Here is a 24,922-nt window from a genome sequence, read left to right as displayed (position 1 = left end):
TCAAACAACTTTTAAAACCATTAATTATGGTTTTAAAAGTTGTTTGAGTCTAATGTGGTTTTAAAAGTTGCTGGAGTCTAATAAGCTGTTTTAAAAGTTGTTTGAGTCTAATACAGCGATTTTAAAAGTTGTTCGAGTCTAGTAAACCACTTCATTACCAGCTGCTTGTGGTTCCAGTGACTTCTTTTGTACTTGTTTGTTTTTATTTTTATAGTGACTGGATTTATTTGCATACTGGCTGTATTTTTCTGCCTCGGTTATTTTAAGGATGTTCTTTGTGTTTCACTGTTGCAGTCATTACATTTGGGTCGGCCTGATTAACAAAGTCTTGGGTCCTGCGTCGGTTGCTGTCCCTTCTTCCATGACATCAGGTCGTCAGGGGTATAAAACATGCATCCGATGCCATTACATCAGCCTTTCTTGCCGTGCGGTGCCCGAAGCAGAAGCAGTTCGCAAGTGCCAGTCGGCCGACTCCTGAAATTTTTGTTTTCGAGTTTCAGAACCGAAGTCTTCAACTTAAAGCTAAGTACCCCGTTGGGGAAACTTTTTCTTGTTCCTTACCGATGTCAGTAAAAGTTAATAATTGCATTACTTGTGGAAAGCAAATACCTCACAAAGATTTTTATTGGTACTGTATTCCTTGCCTAGGCCCTGACCACGACGTACCTTGCTGTCAGTTTTGTGCTTTATTTAATCAGCGCACTATCCGTCGTCGGTACATTTTTGCCTCTAATTATTTCGGTTCTCGGTTTAATTATCCAGAAATGTTGTCGATTAGCCATCCGACTACTGGGATTCTGAAAAAACGCAAAGATAAAGACAGAGACAGGCCGCCGAGGTCCAAAACTGCCGACGACGCTTCTCCTAAGCCAGTTGCCAGTTCGCCGGTACTCAGTGAGGTGCTTTCACAGCCCCTGATACCTGCTACTTCTGATTCGCATGCCTCTACTGAGACCCATTCGGAGTCCGATATGCCGCGAGATGCTTCACCTATGAAACCCCCAGATGTCTCTACCTTGGATAGGTCCGGAGCCGCTGTGCAGGCACTGGCTTCTAAGGGTGTAGTCAGGCCTACAGACTTGCATATTAAGCAGACTCCACCTTCATTACTAAGGCCTAAATCTCGATCTGTGTCTAAAAAAACAACGCCCAGGCCACATGGTCAGGCTCCTATGCCTAAAAAACAAATGATCAAAATCGCTGAAGATCTAATTACTCTAATCAGGGGTAGTCAACCCCCCCCCCCCCAAGTGGCCTAGGGCTGAGCTTGATTATGAATCTTCTGATCAGATTTCTGTTTCTTCTGACTCTTCTAATGACCTGGATTTGTCCATACCTACTTATGAGGATTCTGATGCAGAGGATTCCATTTACTCTGCTTCCCCTCCTGAGGATTTTTCTTTTGGGGAAACTTTACATACCTTAAGGGAGCATTTCCACTGGGAAAGTCAGGAATTTTCTGATTTAAAAAAGAGGCTTAGGGATTTCCTTCTTCTATCTCAGCATAGGCTTTTGGCTTTACCTCCTGTACTAGACATTGTTGATTATGTGTTTTCGGAATCCAGTATGGTCCCTGATTCCCTGCCTCCGGCTCCTAGTAAACCTGACAGATACTACAGGGTTCCTGAGTCCAACAAGTTCCTTTTCAAAAATCCTGTTGCAGATCCAGAAACCATTTCTCAGGGGCCCAGGGGCATTAAGGCTTCTACTGCTAAAAATCCTACCCCTTCTGATAGAGACTCCAGGGTGCTGGATAGATGGGGTAAGAAGGTTTATACTTCTGCAACCTTGGCAATCAGGGCTTTAAACTGCCAATTTCATATGTTAAAATATCAACAGCATGCTATTGGATTGCTTAAACAGAAAATGATGTTGATTCCTGACTGTGTGGAAAATAAAGATTTTACAGGATTTTTTGCATTCTGCTGAACAAGTTGGAAAACATACTTTGCAGTGTGGTTTTGATTCTTTAGAGGCCTCATAGGGCTGCTGTTACTGGGTCTGTGCTTAGAAGGCATGCTTGGCTTAAGGAGCAATCTTTGCCTGATCATGTTAAAGCAAAATTGTTGGATGCTCCTTTAAATCAGGCCCGCTTGTTTGGCAGTAAGGCTGAAGAAGTTCTAAAAAAGATGGATGATAAAGCTAAATCTATGCAAACTGTTAAAGATTTTGTACAAGTGCAACCTCCAACATTTAGTAGGCACTGGCCTACTAAGAATTGGTCTTTTCCAGCTCCTTCCAGAACCTCTCAAGCCAAACCCAGACACATCAAAAGCACCAGGTTTCAGTCCCAGGGGACTCTCAGAACTAAGCAATGGGGGGGGGCCTCCACTTCCAAATCTGGAAATAACAAGACACCCCCCTATGGTAAACAATCTCAATTACTTCCTTTTAAAATTACCAAGCACTTACTTTTTAGTCACCTCTTTGGAGGGAAAGACTGCTCTTCATGCAAAGAACTGGGAATTCATAACCCAGGACAAATGGGTTTTAAATATAGTGTCCCAGGGATACAGATTTCATTTCCACACGTTGCCAACACCAAACAGGTGGCCAGACCTGCCCCCAAATCAGTGGGCAGAGGCTCAAAAACAAGTACTTTCCCTCTTAAACATGGGGACTATTCAACCAGTACCAGAAGAGGAAAAGGGACAAGGTTTCTATTCTAGGCTTTTTCTGGTACGCAGAAAAGACAAATCATGGCGTCCAATTCTGGACCTGTCTACTCTAAACACCTTTCTGGACATTCCACAATTCAAGATGCTGACTCTTCACCAGTTACTTCCTGTGCTAGGCAAAGATGCCTGGTTGGCAACTCAAGATTTAAAAGAAGCATACCTGCACATCCCAATCAGGGAATCTTGCAGAAGATACCTACGTTTCAAAGCAGGCTGCTTGCATCATCAGTTCTCTGCACTGCCCTTTGGCTTGTCTACTGCGCCCAGGGTATTCACAAAGTGCCTTGCTCCAGTTATTGCATTTTGCAGGTAAAGAAATATTCAAATATATCCATATCTGGACGATTGTCTAATTCAGGCAGAAAACCAGGGAATACTTCTAAATCATCTGGCGTTTGTAAAAAGGGGTCTAATTTGTCTGGGGTACACCATAAACGAAAAGAAATCACAACTGGTACCCTCTCAACAGATTACATTCGTGGGTGCAAGCTTGAGTACAACTGCCCAGATGACTTTCCCCACGCCAGAGAAGCAAATTCAATTGGTAACTTACTCCAAACAAGTGGCCACAAAAATCCTGCTATCTGCAAGATAAATACTGCAAGCCTTGGGGTTCATGGCTTCCTGCATTCTTTTAATTCCATATGCAAGACTGCATATGAGGAAACTACAGTGGTACTTAAAAAGTCTATGGAGTCAACATTGTCACAGCCTGGAAACAATGATTCCTATCATACCTTGCCTACACCCGGAATTCCTATGGTGGGCAGAGGCCTGCCACCAAAACAAGGGACTTCCATTCACACTACCCCCTGACAACCAAACCCTAACTACAGATGCATCAGACTATGCATGGGGGGCTCACCTGGCAGGAAAGTGCATTCAGGGCAAATGTAACCCAAATCAAATGCACCTACATATCAATCAAAAAGAAATGTGAGCTGTACAGAATGCTCTGACAGCCTTCAAGGACTACATTCTTCCAGGACAACTAATGGCAAAGACGAACAACACCACGGTTATGTGGTACATAAACAAGCAGGGAGGTACACATTCTTACCCCCTCCGCAGACTAGACATGGCATTGTGGAACACAGGCTTGAGCTACCAGGTACACCTACAAGCTCAATTCCTGCCAGGAAAATTGAATACACTGGCAGACGGACTAAGCAGAAATCTCATGGACCCACACGAGTGGAAACTGGAACCATGGATTTTCAACATGTTGACAAGCAAATGGGGGATCCCAGACATAGATCTATTTGCCTCCCCTGAGAACTACCAGTTGGACAAGTTTTGCACAAGGACTCCCCACAAAGAAGCCTGGAAAGTGGATACTCTGTCCTTCAGCTGGAAAAACCTATCAGTCTACGCCTTTCCCCCTTTACCTCTGCTCTCCAAAGTTCTGCTAAAAGTCAAACAGGACAAACCAAGAATGATTTTGAGTGCTCCAGACTGGCCACGCCAACACTGGTACTCACTCCTGCGCATTGTCACAAATCTCTCCATGGCACCTGCCTCAGACCCCTTCCTTGCTCTCTCAGCAGTAGAACCAAATTCTGCACCCTCAGCTTCCAACGTTGAACCTTGCAGCCTGGCTAATTACTTAAATTCACCCTTATCATCCCTCAGCAAACCTGTGATGGATGTCATCTTGGAGTCGAGAAGACCTAGTACTAGAAAATCTTATGCTGACAAATGGAAAATATTCTGTGCCTGGAACTAATCTTTAGGGATGAGCACAGCAGCACTAAATTTACCTCAGATTTTGCAATACTTAACTGAGATGCTTCTCAAGGGCCCTGTCTTTTTCCTCTATTAAAATCCACGCTTCAGCTATTTCAGCTCACTGTAACACAGAACCACACCTCTTCTCTCATCCCCTGCTCAAGCAGTATCTCAGAGGGGCAAAAAACTTGAGACCACCCAGGAGAGCTCCTACCCCTGCCTGGGACCTTAACTTTGTTTTGGAAAAGCTCACTTTACCTCCTTTCGAGCCATCTGCTACTGCAGACTTAAAATTTCTTTCTTGGAAAACAGCCTTCCTTTTAGCAATCACTTCAGCTAGAAGGATATCTGAATTACAGGCCCTTATGGCAGTGGAGCCTTTCATCATCTTTCATGCTGACAGGGTATCTCTGAGGACCAATCCATCCTTCATGCCCAAGGTGGTTTCCAGTGTGGCTCTTAATCAGTCCATTCATTTGCCAACCTTCTTTCCCAATCCACAGAACAAAGGGGAATGGATTCTGCATTCCTTAGATGTGCACATACAACTTAGATTCTACTTGGACAGGACTAAATCTCGAAGAAAATCTGAACAATTGCTGGTAGCATTTGCTGCAGGGGCAGAGGGGAAGGCTATTTTAAAACAAACCATTTCTAAATGGATAAGCCATTGCATTCATTTCTGCTATAAGCACCATGGAAAACCTATCCCCCAGGGGATCAGATCTCACTCCACCAGGGCTGCATCTACTTCTGCAGCCTTTCTCAGAGGTGTTCCACCAGGGATATTCAAGAAGCTGCTACCTGGAGTTCTGTACATATTTTCACCAAGCATCATCATTTACCAATTTTCTTTAAATCCAGAGCTGGCTTTGCCACTGCTGTCTTGCAGGGCCGTATAGCTGGCCCTAATGCTGTATAAACTCCTCCTCCCAACCATAGCTTTGGGAATCTACTCAAATGTAATGACTGCAACAGTGAAACACGAAGTACACAGTTGTGTACACTTACCATAAATGTAGATGTTCGAGTGTATTCACTGTTGCAGTCCTGATTACCCTCCCTCCAGCCCCCTACTTCTCTGGCTATACCTCTACTTTCTTTTACTATGCTTAAAAGCCTTTTTGGTGTATTTGCTTTTGGTTGGAGGTATATTTTTGTGTTTTTAATTTTATTTGCTCCCCATTAGGGGGGCACCTGACATCTGGGGCAAGAAAAACTTATGTAATGGCGTCAGATGCATGTTTTATACCCCTGACAACCTGACGTCATGGAAGTAGGGACAGCAACCGACGCAGGACCCAAGACTTTGTTAATCAGGCCGACTGAGGGCAACCTGCCAGCAGATTACCCAAATGTAATGACTGCAACAGTGAATACATTCGAACATCTACATTTATGGTAAGTGTACACAACTGTACTGTATATGTAGGCTTGGTCAAGTATTTACAGGCTGCATCTATCTAGTAGAGATATAGGTTCCAGACCAGGGTTAAATATCCAATTCCCCATCCTCTGGTCCAAGTTATGCTTGAATTGGGTTAGGGAGGAACTCTGCTTCACATGGATGGGAAACCTCTTTCAGAAAAGGGGTAGCCTCTGAGACACATACCTGCTCCTCTAGCATGTCCTGTTTATGTTGCTGATGAGGTTTACTTCCCTGTATTAGGTAATTATGATGATATTTGTTTCGTAGATATGTGACAGGTCGATCAGAGTGGGATCAGAGGATGCTTTGTTGGCCGAGCATAGATCACCTCTCAGCAGTCTGTAGGAGACCGAGTACAGGGATAGGGCTTTGAGATGGTGTGCGTAGGACACATTGTTTGTTTATTTACACCTTGTATTCTTTTTGTTTGGGACCTCTGTGGATGCTGTAGTTGTTGAACATACCTTGTCAGGTACATACCAAAGGAGTTGTTGTACTAAATGATTGTGTTGATGAGGGCTGAGTACAATGACGTCCTTGGACCTAGATGCCATAGCCTTCCTTGTAAGTTTCACAACGTAGAATAATTTCCTTATTACCCCAGACACATAATGGTCAAAGGTCAGTTTACTGTGTGTATGTGTTCCCAAATCTCTAACCACTGGGTCTGCTCTTGGGTTGTGTTATTAATATGGTAGTTTCCAGGGGTAGATGACTTTCTAAAGGATGCTGTTATGCATTTCTTTGCAGTGAGTTTTAGAATGTGGCTCTGGCACTAGTTATCAATCTGTGTCAGGCCTTTTTGGAGGCTATTTTAAGCTTTTGCGTGTTTAATAACTGCATCTAGTTTGCAGTCATCTGCAAACCTGGTCAGGCAGAGGCCCTATATGCTGACCTTGACTTCAGAGAAATAGTTGCCAAAAAAGGAGAGGCCCCAGCATTGAGCCTTGATGGACTCCTCTAGTGACTTGCCTTTTTGTAGAGGTGGACTCCCCTGTCCTAACTACTTGTGCACTATCTTTGAGCCAGCTGGCTATTCAGCGGGTGACATAGGGATTTATACCTAATTCTGTGATTTTTGTTTTCATTTTCCAAGTGGGGAATTGTGTCAAATGCTTTGGCCAGGACAAGGTAGGCACTATGCACCATTTTGCCCTCATCCATTTCTTTGGTGACCTTCTCGAAATGTCCACCAGTTAATGGTTGAGGATATTCCTGAGTAGTATCTGGGGGAGAGGGGAACAAAACTGGGAGTTAAATTTGTCAGCCAGTAGAGTTGCTGTATCTTCTGGCTACTAGTAAAGGTGGATTTGTTTACAATTAATTTGTCAAATTGGTGTGTACAGACACTGATTTTGCAGACAAAGCTGAAGAATGCCTTGTGATTGTCCTTGGTCTGGAAGATTCTTTTTACCTCAGAGTTGGCTTTCATAAACTTGATTAGCTGTCTTGAGTTGCTTGTTTTGATTGTTGAGGGGTTTTTTTGCTTGCTGGACATTGCACTTCTGATTTTTGCTTTGATTTTCTTCCTTTTTGTTGTACAGTCTTTAGATGTTAGGATTCCATCAGGTTGACCTTTTTTTTTTTTTTAGTTTGTCTTGTACTTATTCCAGTTAGATACAGCCATCTCTGTGCAGCCAGTAGCATGATTTACAGGGATTTTGTGAAGAATTCCACATAGACAGTGGTGTACTTAGGGTTTGGGAGGACTTGACATTTTGCTAGGGTGTCACTTAATAGTAGGAACTTTGCCTTAAAATATTTCCTAAAAGTTCTAGGGTTAGCTGGGATCTTGGGATTTATTTTTATTTCAAAGGAGACAGCTTTTTGATCTAACTTGACCAGTGAGGACATTAAACAGGGGTGGTGCAGTGTTTTCTTATGTTTGTGAAGACCAGGTCAAGGATGTTAGCACCCTAGTAGATTTACAGATTAACTGGTTCAGGGTATTTGTGTTTACCAACTCCAGGAATCTCTGTGCCTGTATGTGCCTTCTGTGGAAGGTTGGGCGCCGGGCTGGCAACTTGACACTGTAAAACTCCACTGCCAATCATGAGCGGACAGGTGATCCACTGTGGCGACCCCTAACCGGGACAAGCTGAAAGAAGAAGAAGAAGAAGAAGGAATCTCAAATGCATCAAACTGTTAAACCAGCCTTGAGGTGTGTTTGTTTTTTGATGTAAACTGAGACATTTCCAGTTTTTGTCCCTTTCTCTGTGCTAGCTGGTCTAAATGTGTGAAAGACATCCGTGGCTTTAAACTTGTCTCTGTAACTTTACAAACGTCTACATTTTCCAGAGTGAGAAGAACTTCAAAGGAGTGGAGTTTCAGCCTCTCATGTATATATCTATTTGAATCTATGTACCTACCCTCTCTCTCTCTCTCTATGTGTATATATATATATATATATATATATATATATATATTTTTTTTTTTTCTTCATAACGTCGATGTCACAGAATGTGGAATTTCATATGGTCGAGACCATATGATCGAAATTCGGAAGCACTGAAAAATACAGAAATGGGAAAAAAAACTACTTTTTTGCAAGGGGCAAGCCTCCCCCTTTCCCTCTCCACACCCCCTGATAATCAAATATTCCAACTCCAAGGTCACATTACAGTGGGGAAAAGGGCAAATTCCCCGATCCCCACTGTACCACCTTCTCTGATGTTGCAAAGCAATGATCGAATGATCTTGACTATATGAAGTTCAGCATTCTGAAATGTTGATAAACTGAATGGGACTATGTGGTCAACCTAGTGTGTGTGTGTGTGTGTGTGTGTGTGTGTGTGTGTGTGTATATATATATATATATATATATATAATATATATATATATATATATATATATATATATATATATATATATATATATGTATGTATATATGGGTTCCCTTCAGAATTTCGAAGCTCAAAACTTTGAATTTCATATGTTCAAAAATCATATGTTTGAAGTTTCAAAACTTCAAAATCCTGAATGGAGATCGGCATACAGCAAGGACCAGGAGATTTACCTTGTCCTCACTGTAGTGCGATCTTGGAGTTGGTATATTTAAGTTGCGGTGTGTGTGTGGGGCGCAGCCCCCCCCCCCACATGGGGGGTGCAGGGGGGCTTGCTTTACTTGTTTTACTGTGTTGGGTGGTGTTTCGAGGGGGTTCACAATTTCGAGATTCCAAGATCTCGAGATTTTGAGCTCGATAGTCTGAAACTCGAGATTTTGGAATTTCAATTTTTATGTAGAGTAGATGGACTCAGTTGTCCATTTGGTCTGTTTCTTGTAAAGCTTGCATTTTTTTCTGGCATATCAATGAGGATTGCAGTCATGATGACAGACATTAGAGTTTCAGACCTAGCCTTCAGTCAAACATCTGCATTGTACTCAATAAGTGGATGTCTTGGCAGGATGTGCTGATAGCTGATCATTGGCAGATGTCTCAAGAGTATTGTCGCCATCTAACAGCAGTCAGTTGTCGTATTGAGTTATGTGTGGTAAAGTCTTTGTAAAAGCAATAGATTTCTCTGATTCTGGGCATTCGTATGTCATTATTTTTTTTAGATTTTTCCTTGAGTGACAGGAAGTTGAAATGTGTATGATGAAGGAGTTTACATTGGATTGTGCTGTTCTCCTGTTCTCTGGCAGTGGTATTTCTTTGTGTTATTTATGTATTTATTAATTCTTTTAATCACATTTAAGGTGTACAGTCACAGTCATACAGGTGGCTGTATTTTATGGTCACATTTGTGTGTGTCTGTATGGTAGAGGTTAAAATAACTTATTTTGCTCATTTATTTTTATTTAATTATATTCCGATATATGAAGTATATAACACCAATAAATATAGCTTTAATTGCTGTGCACAGGGATAGTAGTCTGTGTATGAAAACTGCTGACACTGTTGTCATTTGTTCAAGATGAATAATTATTCTGGCTTATACAGCTGATCATTGGCAGATGTCTTACTGAGTACTGTCACCATCTAACAGCACCTGGTTCTTACACTGAGGTTTGTGTGATAGCATCTGATCACTGGCAGTGTTGCATACAGTAGTACAGCCATCTAACACTGCTTGGTTCTACCATTAAGTTTTTCACTGATGATTCCTTTTGTGTTAAGTCTTTATGTACCCTTGTCTCTGTGCAGATTTTATCAATGTGGCTGTGGCCGTCTGTGCTTTTTTCTTTCATCGAAATCTAACACTAGAGGGGTACATAAAAGATTATAGGTTCATAGGTTGGTACTAGGCTATTGGACATAGGGCCTATACAAGCCTAGCCATAACAATTCCTTGGCTATTTCTTCCCACAATATTTACTTCCCTGGACCCCTGTCTAGCAGGGCGACTGACATGATCCCTGGGGTGAATTTCCTATCTTTGTGGAGGGATTAGAAGGTAAGGCAGTATTCTCAGATATGATCGACTTGTATATCCTTGCATTTATCTTCTGAGTTTATTGGAGAACTACTGATTTGTTAGTTTTGAACATGAAGCTTTAGATACAACTTTTTTTTCCTTTTGGGGGGGGGGGGGGGGGAGACACAGTATATTTCCTTACTCATGATTTTTTTTATTGAGACCATCATTAAATCAAAAGGTTGTACAAAAGTTTTAAGGTGCACCTCACAGCATCCAGAACTCTATGATTTCTGGAGACCTGGTGGCCTCCAGATCCCTAGCATAATTCATTTACTCCCTTCAGACTTAATTACAGTAGTGTCTGAGCAATTTGGGGTGTTTTAAAAGCATAAGTGTGGGGGTGTATATTAAAAAGTAAGACTACGTGTGAAAAAGCAAGAAAGGGTAATCTATGTGGATAGTATCGGGCCAGGATGAAGGCAGAGCAGGGGAGGGCACTGGGGAAGTGCAGGGAGAAGAAGTGGCCGGGGTTGGTGCATGGAATCCATTTTGCATAAAGTTGGCCATGTTTTTGCAGCCAGACATCTAAGGTATATACTGTATAGTCAGTAAAGTTGCTGTAATGAGTGGATATGTACTGAGCTTGTATGGGGACAAAAGTGAATGAGTTCATCTGTTGTTTGATTACAGGTAATAGTCGTTGAAGTGCTGCAATAGAGCCCCATGACACTGCATTTAACTCCACCCGTTTAGTTGCTGTCTGCAGCCCCCCGATTTGAAGTCACCAGCTGCCACTTCCTGTCCCTTATAAAATTGTTGATTTTCTTGTAAATCTCTGTGGTTTAAAGTATGTCAGTAATTCTAGACATTAGAGATTTATACTTCTTATTGTTCAGAAAGTGCATGTTGCTTCAACCCTGTTGTGCTGTTAACCTTTTAAGTGAGTTAGACTAATATTTAAAACTTGTTCCTGATTTTGGGCCTATGTCTTCCCATTATATTTGGCTTTCTCCATGATTCTTAAGCAAAGAAGTTGAAAGCTGTGTTTGTTTATACAGACATATTCTTTATCTTTCATTTTAATGCCAGTGTTGCATATGTAACCGCAGTCCTGATCTTTATCTAGAACCTGTGACCTTATGGATTAGAAGCAGATTTTGCTGCCTGCTATTTCAGTTTGACATGAGGGGACTGGAATGAAAAATGGAAGGGAGAACTGCGAGCATAGTCACCATGTAGAGGTAGGCAGTTAAGGAAATTTGTACTGCATAAACTTTTCAGCATTATACCTGTAAGAAATAAGCCAGAAGATCTTGCACAGAAGCATATGAACATGTTCCTAAAATGATAGTCACATTTCATTCGGTTTTAATCATGTACAGGCTCTGCTTTTCATTTTTACATTGTTTCACTTTTCATGTGGTCTGTTTTGAATTTTCTTAATCCATACTTGTGATTAATTCTTGGCAATTCTTGTAACATCATCTGTTTAGTTTCGCAAGTTACTCAGTGTTTTCATTGGACATTCTTCTAGAACAGTTGCAGCCAGAAAGAGTTCAGGCTGAATCCAGTAAGAATGTTCTTCGTTCCTGGAATTTTTTTCTTATCTCATAGAGGTACAGAGAGTTTATACAATATATACATATATAGTATCTTGTAGTAATTTTTGGCCTAAAGGCTGAACTTTTTCTAATAATTTTTGATTGGATTGAAGTTCTGCATAAGTTCATTTTATGATATTTTAGAGTGCTGTTTTTCAAAGCTTAGTGTGCATTCTTCTGTCACATACTTTTGTTTTTTTTATGTAAATTTAAGTCTTACACCAGTGAGATGTTGGGTAAGAGGAATAATCTGTAATTACATGTTTGAAATGTGTCCCATTGAACTTTTCATCCACACGTACTGCTTAAACTGAGTATAATGTAATTGAATTTGTAACAACAGCTGCCAGGGTTACTGGAAATGGGTGGATATTTCCAGTACAGCTTTATTCCCACCACTGTTAAACTTTAAAAACTTTAATGTCATTCTTGGTGGCCCTGCATGTTGTACACTTTCTTTTGATGCCCAGTAGATTAGATAGCTGTGGGCTCTATCCTTGTACTAAGCACTTGGATTTGTGTTCCAGTACTGACAGTGCAATGCAGCATAGGGGGAACAACTGTGCACTTCTCAGGAGCACCTCCTTCAGATGAGATGTAAAACCATATCTGTCCCAAGTTGCTGGTAGCGTTCATGTATGCTATAGCTCCATGGTACTTCTGAGAATGAGTAGGGGAATTTCTCTGGTCACCAGGCTAACACCCCCCCCCCCCCCCCACACACACACACACACACGCACACAAAGTTGGTGTAAGTACCACCACAGTTGTCCCTTAAAAGTATGCCACAGGCTGCATTGTACAGACCTTGCAAGCAAAATTTAGTAAATAAATTAGGTAAGAGTTAAGGGTATAGTACTTACAGTCTCATAAGCTTGTGCATTTTCTACTTTCTTTTTTTCTTTGATGGTTCAGAAGTCCATCTGAATGTTAGTACTATCTGGTAATCCTGTTTCAGTTAACTTTTTTTGACTAGTGCAGTACCTGTTACTGGAAGTCATTGGAAGTTACAGATGAATGTTACTTTGAGTTCCCAAAGCAGCTAACTCCTGCCCTTACTTTGATTTTAGAATGTATTTGTTCAATATGCATGCTAACCCTCCGCTTCTGTTTCCTAGTTCCACGTACGTCCCTTTTTCTTTCAGTAATCACCAGTGAAAACTGGAGTACTGTAGTGCAGAAGCGTAAGTGTTCATTCTAAGGATCATTGCTGCAGAACCTGCAAGTAAACTTCTGTCTCTTGGTCAGATTTCTAGAACAGTGTGTCCTTCCAGGGACTGGGTTACTATGCCCTTGAGGAACTCAGCTGTAAATGAGAGAGTAACACATGGTATCTTCATCTCTCTTTTTTGGTACTGAAGATTATGTTTCTTGTTTATTGTACATATCTACTGAGCTTCTGTGCAAAGATTTTAGAGCATTTGCACTGGTAAACACCCTTTTATGTTCTTATTTTTTTCTCTTGTTTGCTCTGTAGCCTGCTATGTGTTACAGTTCTGAATCTGTGTATTTTGCAGCGTAACATGGCATCCCTGGAAACAGTCAGTAAATTAATATATAGGTGACAAATTCCGACTAAAGTTCATCACCACCATCTTTGTGTATTTTGTTTGGGTGAAGCCATGTTTGTAGTTGAGAGCACTGCAGAATTTTCAGTAAAAAGATTCTGCTTAGAAGGGCTGAAAGCTTCAGAGAATTTCCACCCTTAGGGCGGCCATGGTGGTGCAGCGGTTAGCGTTGCCGCCTCACAGCAAGAGGTTCTCCGGTTCGATTCTCGGCTGGGGTGCCTTCTGTGCGGAGTCTGCATGTCCTCCCTGTGGTCGCGTGGGTTTCCTCCGGGTGCTCCGGTTTCCTCCCGCAGCCCAAAGACATGCAGTAGGTGAATTGGACACTCTAAATTGGCCCTAGGTGTGAGTGTGTGCGTGTGTGTGCCTTCTGTGGAAGGTTGGTCACCGGGCTGGCAACTCGACACCATAAAACTCCACTGCCAATCATGAGCAGACAGATGATCTGCTGTGGCGACCCCCGACCGGGAAAAAGCTGAAAGAAGAAGAAGAAGGAGAAGATGTCTGGTCACCCTTATTGAGATCTTCCCTTTGCTGCTACACAGCTGTTGTTTGATCCTTACATCCCAGAGAAAGAAATATCATGAGAGGATGCACAAGCTAAAAAGGCTAGAGATTCTTAGGAAAAGCTGTAACGTTAAAGAAGCAGGCAATATGTATGAGACCTTAGTGAGACAATTCTGAGGATGCAAGGTCATGTGAAGCTCAGAACTGTCCCTCTGAGACATGCAGTCTTGCTCATTCTTCTATCCCACTTGCACCCAACTCTCCAAAGGCAGACAGTGGGCTTCCCGCCTTAGACTATAGCCAGATCTCTGATCAGCTGGTTGTTGCATTATAGCCAGTTGCCGTCAGGATCTCCTTCATTGGTGACCATGTCATAAGTCACTTTTTTGGCTGCAGAACAACTTGTCCTCAGGATCTCCACTGACTTTCCATCAGACGGCTGAGCTCCATGCTTAGTCTTCTTTCCCTGGTCTTTGTCCAGCCACTTTCCCAGTACCTAAAGCCTGGGCACTGTTACCCCCAAATATTGAGTAGACAGACATCAATGGAAATCCCAGCATACTCTTTTGATTTTCAGCAGTTTTTGTAGAATGTGTATCAACTTGGAAGAGTGCTGTCCAGTCCATAGTATTAGTCCCTTCCACCTTTGGTGTGGTTGCCATGCAGAAAAGAGAGTGAGCTCTCACCAGTACTGTCCACTGACTCTGAACAAGGGAAGGAAGGAAGATTGCCTGGAAGTCAAGTGGACTTGAACAGTGACTGTACTTTTCAGTACCAGAAAAAGAGCTAAAGATAGTATGGGTTACTCATCATTTATAGAAGTCCTCCTAGATCTGTGACATGGACAAAGAAATGACATTTATCATTCCTTGCTTTTGGAAAAATATGAAACTTTACATAGAACAATTCAAATAAGAAATGAAGGAAATGTCTACAGCACAGAAAAGTACTTTGAGCTTTTGTGGATGTTCATCATGTTACCCTGCTGCAGTCATCACAGTTGGGTTATCCTGTCGTCAGGCGGTCCCGCAGTTGGCCGGAATGCCAAAGTCTTGGTCCGGCGTCGGTTGCTGTCGCTTCTTCCCTGATGTCAGTGCGCCAGGGGATATATAATGCATCCGACGCCATTTTCTTTAGTCTTTCTTGCCGCGCGGTGCCCAAAGCAGAAGCAGTTCGCAAGTGCCGGTCAGCCGACTCCTGAGATTTTCGAAGTCGAATTTCAGAGCCGAAGTCTTCAATAAAGCTAAGTACCCCGTTGGGGAAACTTTTCTTGCCTTAGACCGATGTCAGAAAAAGTTAACAATTGTATTTCTTGTGGGAAGCAAATACCTCATAATGATTTTCATTCTTACTGCATACCTTGCCTAGGCCCAGACCACGACGTCACTGGTTGTCGTTTTTGTGCTAGGTTTAATAAGCGTACTATAAAAAGACGCTTTGATTTCGCACGACACTACTTCTGTAGAAAATTTAACTACACAATGCCGTCGGAGCAACCGACTACCGGCGTGCACAAAAAACGCAAGGATAAGGATAGGCGGCCTAGACCCAAGCCAGACTCCGAGGCCTCGGCTGGACCGGTCTCCGGTTAGGCTCCGACGCAGCCCCTGACTACCGCAGATTTGGAACCCGAGACCGCTTCGGAGCCTTTGGCGGAGAGTACTAGGCCGACGCAGCCATTTTGTTTAGCCCCTACCGACGACACTGCAGAAAGAGATGTCGGTGCTGCAGAAACACCTTCGGTTTCTGAAGGCGTCTTCAGACCGACGACGCTCACCATAAAAACGTATCCTAAGCTTAAGACTCCTATTAAACCTAAAAAGACTGCACTTCAGTCTCCAGTTCAAGGCCCCATGCCTAAGAAACAGATGCTTAAAATGGCTGAAGATTTGATCTCTTTAATCAGGGGTTCCCAACCCCCACCCGACAAAAGGCCTAGACAAGAGGAAGATTATGCCTCCTCTGATCAAGTGTCTTATTTCCTCAGGCTCCTCTGAGGACCAAGATTACTCCTTCTCCCCTTATGAAGATTCTGATACTGAGGATTCTATTCCCTCAGCTTCTCCTCCTGAAGACTACTCCTATGGGGAAACTTTACACACTATGAGGGAACATTTTCACTGGGAAGGTCAGGACTACTCTGACTCAAAGAAAAGGCTCGGAGAGTTTCTTTTACTCCCCCAGCACAGACCACTTGCCATCCTCCCAGTTTTAAAAGCAAATAGGCGAAAACCTCTCCTTAGCTCGAACAGGACCAAATATGTAATCCACCAAACACTTCTTTTGGATAAAAAGAAATACTTTATTCACACGATCCACACAGTCCACATAAAACGAACTCCAATTGGAATAACACTCTCCTGGTTAAGCGCTTTCATCTGAAGGACTCAGATTTCATCAGAACCAAGAACAAACATTTTAACATCTTTTTATCTATGAAAGTGGCGCCAAAAAATACATTGTCTAATTGCCTTCTTAAAGGTACATGTATACTAATGATTAAATACCTTCTTTATCAAAACAGGAATGTTCATAAAGTGCTAGTGCAGAGAAATACAAAATGCATATAAAATACTTGTGAATACATGTTTGAAAAACTATACTGTGCATACAACAAATATAAAATTACATTATTTTAAAAATCTTGTTATAAATAATTAAAAACTCATAAATTTAGATATCTTTAAAATAAATATTGTAGGAACTAAATGCTATATTTGAGTCCTAACAATGGAATTTACCATACTATAGTCAAATGTAACTACCCTTAAGTGCATTGCAGGAATAAAAACAATGAATGAATAAATAAATAGGACAGAAACCTAATAATTAATTTGAAGTCCTATCCATATTTAAAAAAGGCTTTATACTTATGAAATCATTTAACCCAGGTGCAGTGGTGGCATCACAAAGTATCTGCCACTCACTTTCTTTGTATGATAACCAAGTTTTCCAATTGCCACCATAAGATGTTGTTTCCTCCTGGTCAATGATCATAAAGGTAAAAGTGTGGTCTTGTCCCTTCTCCAAAATGTGCTTACTAAGTGCATTTTTTGTATCTCTTTTCTTGATTCTGTAGAGGTGTTCGTATATTCTGATCTTAAATTTTCTCTCTGTTTTGCCTATATAATAGGCCGGACAGAGTGTGCAAATGGCCAGATATACTACCCTCTGACTATTACAATTTCCAACTATACTCTTACATCTAGTTCTCATTAAATTGTCAAGTATGACCATACTGTTGCCATTAATACTATTACATTGCCTACAAAAACCACATTTTTTCGTAGCCCCTTTTCTCTTCTGTGTCCCTCCTGCCTCTTTTGATTCCAGTAATTTTGTCAAATTAAGCGCAGTTTTGTAAACACAAATAGGGTTCTTGTCAAGATTAGCCAAGTTAGTGTCAGGTGTGTTTAATAACTCCCAGTGTCTTTTTATAATTTCTTTTACCAAATTTGTAAAAGGACTGAACAATATAATGCAAACTGTCCTACTTGTTTGCAAGTTCTTCTTTTTGTTTTCCAGTAAAACCTGACCTAACAAAGGTTTATATTTGGTACCCCAATTTTCTTTAACATAATTGGCCACATTTTCTACCATTCTCTTTGGATACCTTCTATCCAAAAACATCCTTGAAATATTTTCTATTTCCTTTTCCATAATCTCCCGAGAAGAACTCATCCTTACTGCACGGATGAACTGACCCTTCACCACATTTTTAAACACGTGTTGTGGATGACAACTAGTGAATTCAATGTAATCATTAGAGAAGGTAGACTTTCTAAAAATTTTTGAAGTGAAGCCATCATAAGAAGTACTAATAAAAGTATCTAAATATGGAATACCCACTTTGTCTACCTTATATGTAAACTTCAAAAATTCAGTACTAGAATTTAAATAATCCACAAAAAGCCTAATATCCTCTGAAGGCCCCTTCCAAATGATAAATAAATCATCCAGATATCTGGAATAGAGGGAAACGTGTTGATAGAATTGGCAAGGAAACAAAAACCTGTTTTCCCATTCGAGCATGACCAGGTTTGCAAATATGGGGGCACAAGATGCAGTACAATACACAAGTATTCAGAGTTAAGCTGGGACAAAATTAGCCTTATACTAGATATGATGGGGCTTATACTGGAACATAATTATATCTGTCATGACGGAGAACATTTTCGGCAGACCAGGGGAGTGGCTATGGGGGCATCTTGTGCCCCCATATTTGCAAACCTGGTCATGCTCGAATGGGAAAACAGGTTTTTGTTTCCTTGCCAATTCTATCAACACGTTTCTCTCTATTCCAGATATCTGGATGATTTATTTATCATTTGGAAGGGGCCTTCAGAGGATATTAGGCTTTTTGTGGATTATTTAAATTCTAGTACTGAATTTTTGAAGTTTACATATAAGGTAGACAAAGTGGGTATTCCATATTTAGATACTTTTATTAGTACTTCTTATGATGGCTTCACTTCAAAAATTTTTAGAAAGTCTACCTTCTCTAATGATTACATTGAATTCACTAGTTGTCATCCACAACACGTGTTTAAAAATGTGGTGAAGGGTCAGTTCATCCGTGCAGTAAGGATGAGTTCTTCTCGGGAGATTATGGAAAAGGAAATAGAAAATATTTCAAGGATGTTTTTGGATAGAAGGTATCCAAAGAGAATGGTAGAAAATGTGGCCAATTATGTTAAAGAAAATTGGGGTACCAAATATAAACCTTTGTTAGGTCAGGTTTTACTGGAAAACAAAAAGAAGAACTTGCAAACAAGTAGGACAGTTTGCATTATATTGTTCAGTCCTTTTACAAATTTGGTAAAAGAAATTATAAAAAGACACTGGGAGTTATTAAACACACCTGACACTAACTTGGCTAATCTTGACAAGAACCCTATTTGTGTTTACAAAACTGCGCTTAATTTGAAAAAATTACTGGAATCAAAAGAGGCAGGAGGGACACAGAAGAGAAAAGGCTACTAAAAATGTGGTTTTTGTAGGCAATGTAATAGTATTAATGGCAACAGTATGGTCATACTTGACAATTTAATGAGAACTAGATGTAAGAGTATAGTTGGAAATTGTAATAGTCAGAGGGTAGTATATCTGGCCATTTGCACACTCTGTCCGGCCTATTATATAGGCAAAACAGAGAGAAAATTTAAGACCAGAATATACGAACACCTCTACAGAATCAAGAAAAGAGATACAAAAAATGCACTTAGTAAGCACATTTTGGAGAAGGGACAAGACCACACTTTTACCTTTATGATCATTGACCAGGTGGAAACAACATCTTATGGTGGCAATTGGAAAACTTGGTTATCATACAAAGAAAGTGAGTGGCAGATACTTTGTGATGCCACCACTGCACCTGGGTTAAATGATTTCATAAGTATAAAGCCTTTTTTAAGTATGGATAGGACTTCAAATTAATTATTAGGTTTCTGTCCTATTTATTTATTCATTCATTGTTTTTATTCCTGCAATGCACTTAAGGGTAGTTACATTTGACTATAGTATGGTAAATTCCATTGTTAGGACTCAAATATAGCATTTAGTTCCTACAATATTTATTTTAAAGATATCTAAATTTATGAGTTTTTAATTATTTATAACAAGATTTTTAAAATAATGTAATTTTATATTTGTTGTATGCACAGTATAGTTTTTCAAACATGTATTCACAAGTATTTTATATGCATTTTGTATTTCTCTGCACTAGCACTTTATGAACATTCCTGTTTTGATAAAGAAGGTATTTAATCATTAGTATACATGTACCTTTAAGAAGGCAATTAGACAATGTATTTTTTGGCGCCACTTTCACAGATAAAAAGATGTTAAAATGTTTGTTCTTGGTTCTGATGAAATCTGAGTCCTTCAGATGAAAGCGCTTAACCAGGAGAGTGTTATTCCAATTGGAGTTCGTTTTATGTGGACTGTGTGGATCGTGTGAATAAAGTATTTCTTTTTATCCAAAAGAAGTGTTTGGTGGATTACATATTTGATCCTCCCAGTTTTAGACATTGTGGATGATGTTTACTTAGAATCTAGTTTGAACCCAGATTCTCTGCCTCCTGCTCCAGCCAAACCTGACAGATACTGTAGAGTGCCTGATTCCCACAAATTCCTTTATAAAAGTCCTGTTGCTGATCCAGAGACTATCTCCCAGGGTCCCAAAGGGGCTAAGGCTTCTATGGCAAAAAATCCTGTACCCTCTGAAAGGGACTCCAGAGCACTAGACAGGTGGGAGAAAAAGGTTTACACCTCAGCCACTCTAGCTATGAGAGCACTAAATTGCCAATTTCACATGCTAAAATATCAACAATTTCTAATGTCTCAGTTAAAACAAAAAATGAGCACACTCCCTCAACAGTCTGAACTGAAAGAAATGCAGGATCTGTTGCATGCAACTGAACAGGTGGGTAAACATACTTTACAATGTGGGTTTGATTCTTTGGAGGCTTCCTGCAGAGCAGCTGTCACTGGGTCTGTTATACGTAGGCATGCTTGGTTAAAGGAACAAACTCTGCCTGATCATGTTAAAGCAAAGCTTCTAGATGCTCCCTTACAGCAGGATATTCTTTTTGGAGTTAAAGCAGAAGAAGTCTTAAAGAAAATGGAGGATAAGGCAAAATCTATGCAGACAGTCAAAGATTTTCTACAGGTACAGCCCCCTTGCTTCAGCAGAAATTGGCCAACAAAAAATTGGTCCTTTCCAGCTACTGACAGACCACAGAGGGGTAAATACAGACGTCCAAGAGGCAGAGGACAACCACAAGCCCAATACAAACCTCGACAATGGGGCACTGCAACACAGAAGGGAGGAGAAGACAGGTCCCAAACTACCAGAAGGCAAACTCAATGATTTGCACCTCATCTGGCCAAGCAACACTCTCTTGGCAGCCCCCTTGGGAGGAAAACTCGCACTTTTTTCAGACAACTGGCACATTGTCACAAAGGACAAATGGGTCCTAGACATAATTTCACGAGGATACAGATTCCATTTTCACACCTTGCCAATGAAAAGAGGAATGCCAAACCTGCCACAAAATCAATGGGCAGAGGCACAAAAACAAATTACAGCTCTCATGGACATGAGAGCCATTCAACTGGTACCTACACAAGAGCAAGGCCAAGGATTTTACTCAAGACTCTTTCTAGTCCCCAGAAAGGACAATGCCTGGAGATCAATTCTGGACCTTTCAGTTCTAAACACCTTCTTACAAGTACCCAAATTCAAGATGCTAACACTACAGCAGCTTCTTCCCATGTTGGGCAAGAAAGCATAGCTAGTAACATTGGACCTCAAGGAGGCATACCTGCATGTCCCTATCAGACAAAGTTGCAGAAGATACCTCCGATGTTCATCGTGTTATACCGCTGCAGTCATCATACTTGGGTTATCCTGCCATCAGGCGGTCCCGCAGTCGGCCGAATCCCAAAGTCTTGGTCCGGCGTCGGTTGTCGTCGCTTCTTCCCTGCCGTCATTGTGACAGGGGGATAAAAGAGGCAGCAGACGCCATTTTCTTCAGTCTTTCTTGCCACGCGGTGCCCGAAGCAGAAGCAGTTCGCAAGTGCCGGTCGGCTAGCTCCTGAGATTTTCGAATTGAATTTCAGCCCGAAGTCTTCTCTAAAGCTAAGTACCCCGTTGGGGAAACTTTTCTTGCCTCAGACCGATGTCAGACAAAGTTAATAATTGCATTTCTTGTGGGAAGCAAATACCTCATAAGGATTTTCATTCTTATTGTATTCCTTGCCTAGGCCCAGACCAGACGTCTCTGGTTGACGGTTTTGTGCTAGGTTCAACAAACTTACAATCAAGCGTCGGGCAGATTTCACCCGACATTATTTTGGCAGAAAATTTAACTATAGCATGTCGTCGGAGCAACCGACATCAGCAATGACTAAAAAACCCAAGGATAAGGACAGGCAACCAAGGCCAAGACCAGATACTGAGGCCTCAGCAAGGCCTGCCGCCGGTTCTCCGGTTTTCAGCAAGGTGCCCATGCAGCCCCTGACTACCGCTGATTTAGAAATTCTGACGGCCTCCCAGACCGAATCAGCTGGGCTTCAGGAGCCGGTTCCATCTCAACCCTCGGACGCCAACCCTGACGGTGATCTGGAGATTTTGGACAGGCCTTCGGTTTCTGAAGGTGTCTTCAAACCGACAACTATCTCTATTAAGTCTTATGCTAAAAAACAGATGCTTAAGATGGCTGCGGATTTAATTACCCTTATCAGGGGTTCACAACCCCTCCTGACAAAAGGCTTAGACTGGAGGAAGATTATCCTTCCTCTGACCAAGCATACATTTCCTCAGCTAACTCTGAGGACCAGGATTATTCCTTCCCTCCTTATGAAGACTCAGATGCTGAAGAGTCCATTCCCTCCGTCTCCCCCCCTGAGGACTACTCTTTTGGGGAAACTTTACACACCATGAGGGAACACTTCCACTGGGAAGGCCAAGATTACTCTGACTCTAAGAAAAGACTCCGTGAGTTTCTTCTTCTTCCACAGCATAGACCCCTTGCAGTTCCTCCAGTTTTAGACATTTTGGATGATGTTTACACCGAATCTAGTCTAAACACAGATTCCTTACCTCCTGCACCAGCTAAACCAGACAGATACTACCGAGTTCCTGATTCTCATAAGTTTCTATATAAAAGCCCTGTTGCAGACCCCAAAACCATTTCCCAGGGTCCCTAAGGGGTAAAGGCCTCTACTGCTAAGAATCCACTACTTTCTGAGAGAGATTCCAGAGCATTAGAAAGATGGGGGAAGAAAGTGTATACGTCTGCCACTTTGGCCATGACGGCCTTAAACTGCCAATTCCACATACTAAAATACCAGCAGTACATGATTACACAGTTAAAGCAGAAAATGATCCCTCAGACAGATCAACCTGATTTCAAAGAGATACAGGATTTGCTGCATGCAGCAGAACAGGTGGGAAAGCATACCTTACAGTGTGGTTTTGATTCATTGGAAGCCTCATGTAGAGCAGCTGTCACAGGATCTGTAATACGTAGACATGCTTGGCTAAAAGAGCAAGCCTTACCAGAACATGTCAAAGCAAAGTTATTGGATGCTCCATTGCAGAAAGATGTGTTATTTGGTGTCAAAGCAGAGGAAGTTTTAAAGAAAATGGAAGAAAAGGCAAACTCTATGCAGACAGTTAAAGATTTTTTACAGGTACAACCTCCTCGTTTCAGCAGAAACTGGCCATCAAAAAACTGGTCCTTTCCTGCATCAGATAGACCCCAAAGGGGTAGGTACAGACGCCCAAGGGGCAGAGGACAGCCACAAGGTTCTTTCAGGCCTAGACAATGGCATACAACAACTCAAAGAGGTGGAGACGAAAGATCTCAACCTATCAGGAAACAAACACAATGACTTCCCTCTTCGCCTGCCAAGCAAAATTGCCCTGGCAGCACCTTTGGGAGGAAAACTGGCTCTATTTCCACAAAATTAGCACATCATAACAAAGGACAAATGGGTTCTGGATATTATTACCCGAGGCTACAGATTACATTTCCATACTTTACCACGGATGAGAGGCATGCCAAATCTGCCTCCAAACCAATGGGCAGAGGCACAAACGCAAATTTCAGCTCTCATGGATATGAAAGGAATTCAAAAGGTACTTACAAAGAGCAAGGTCAAGGTTTTTACTCAAGACTATTTCTAGTACCAAGAAAGGACAAAGCCTGGAGACCCATTTTAGACCTCTCAATTCTAAACACATACCTGGAGGTACCCAAATTCAAAATGCTCACACTACAGCAGCTTCTTCCCATGCTGGGCAAGGAGTCTTGGCTGGTAACATTGGACCTCAAAGAGGCATACCTGCATGTCCCTATCAGACAAGATTGCAGAAGATACCTCAGATTTTTGGCAGGTACAACGCATTATCAATTCTCTGCATTGCCCTTTGGCTTATCTACTGTGCCCAGAGTATTTACGAAATGCCTGGCATCAGTAATTGCATACTGCAGACAATGAGGAATACAAATCTATCCATATCTGGACGACTGCCTGATCCAAGCGGACAGCAAGGCCATTCTATTACAGCATCTGGCATTTGTAACAAAGCTGCTAAGTTGCCTAGGGTACACAGTAAACAAAAAGAAATCCAAGCTAATACCCTCACAAGACATAATATTCCTGGGTGCCAGCTTAAATACAACGGCCCAGATGGCTTATCTCACGCCAGACAAACAAAGACGACTGACTCAATACTTCAAAAAGATGGCAACTTCTACCCAGCTCACTGCAAGGAAAATCCTGCAGGCATTGGGGTTCATGGCATCCTGCATTCATCTTAATTCCACATGCAAAGCTACATATGAGGAAATTACAATGGTACCTGAAAAGTGTGTGGGCTCAACACAGGCACAGCCTCGAAACAAGTATACCTCTCATTCCCTGCCTTCAAAAAGAGTTCCTATGGTGGGCTCAAGCATGTCAAATAAACAAGGGTCTTCCTTTTGTCTTACCTCCAGCAAACCAAACTATGACAACAGATTCTTCAGACTACGCATAGGGAGCACACATGGCAGGACAGTGCATACAGGGCAAATGGTCTGCAAAACAAATGCACCTACACATCAACCAAAAGGAGATGCTAGCTGTGCAAAATGCACTGACAGCCTTCAAGGACCTCTTGCATCCAGGACAACTACTAATAAGGACAGACAACACCACAGTTATGTGGTACATAAACAAACAGGGAGGAACACACTCCTACCTTTTATGCAGACAGGCAATGACCTTCTGGAACACAGCATTGACTTACATAAACAAACAGGGAGGAACACACTCCTACCCTTTATGCAGACAGGCAATGACCTTCTGGAACACGGCATTGACTTACCAAGTACAATTGCAAGCACAATTCCTGCCAGGAAAGGAAAACATATTGGCAGACGAATTAAGCAGAAATTTGGCAGATCCTCACGAGTGGAGACTACACCCACAAGTATTTTCAATGATAACTCAAAGGTTGGGACGCCCAGACATAGATCTATTTGCCTCCCCCAACAATTGCCA

General features: G+C 41.6%; 1 long non-coding RNA gene across 3 annotated transcripts in view; it reads left to right on the top strand.

Annotated features, from left to right (window-relative positions):
- LOC122809645 overlaps positions 1–24,922 on the top strand; it is a 1,890,825-nt gene that overhangs the window by 457,095 nt on the left and 1,408,808 nt on the right. Inside the window, exon 2 of one of the 3 annotated variants that reach the window (XR_006365936.1) lies at positions 11,321–11,435. The exons of the other annotated variants lie outside the window; for them this stretch is intronic. This is a non-coding gene — a long non-coding RNA (uncharacterized LOC122809645). The remainder of the gene's footprint in view (positions 1–11,320; positions 11,436–24,922) is intronic. 3 annotated transcript variants of the gene reach the window in all.

This window comes from Protopterus annectens, chromosome 8.part0 (assembly GCF_019279795.1).
Source record: "Protopterus annectens isolate FY-2018-M chromosome 8.part0, PAN1.0, whole genome shotgun sequence".
NCBI classification, from domain to species: domain Eukaryota; kingdom Metazoa; phylum Chordata; order Ceratodontiformes; family Protopteridae; genus Protopterus; species Protopterus annectens.
Note: the sequence above shows the minus strand (reverse complement) of the source record. Positions and strands in the feature narration are given on the sequence as shown.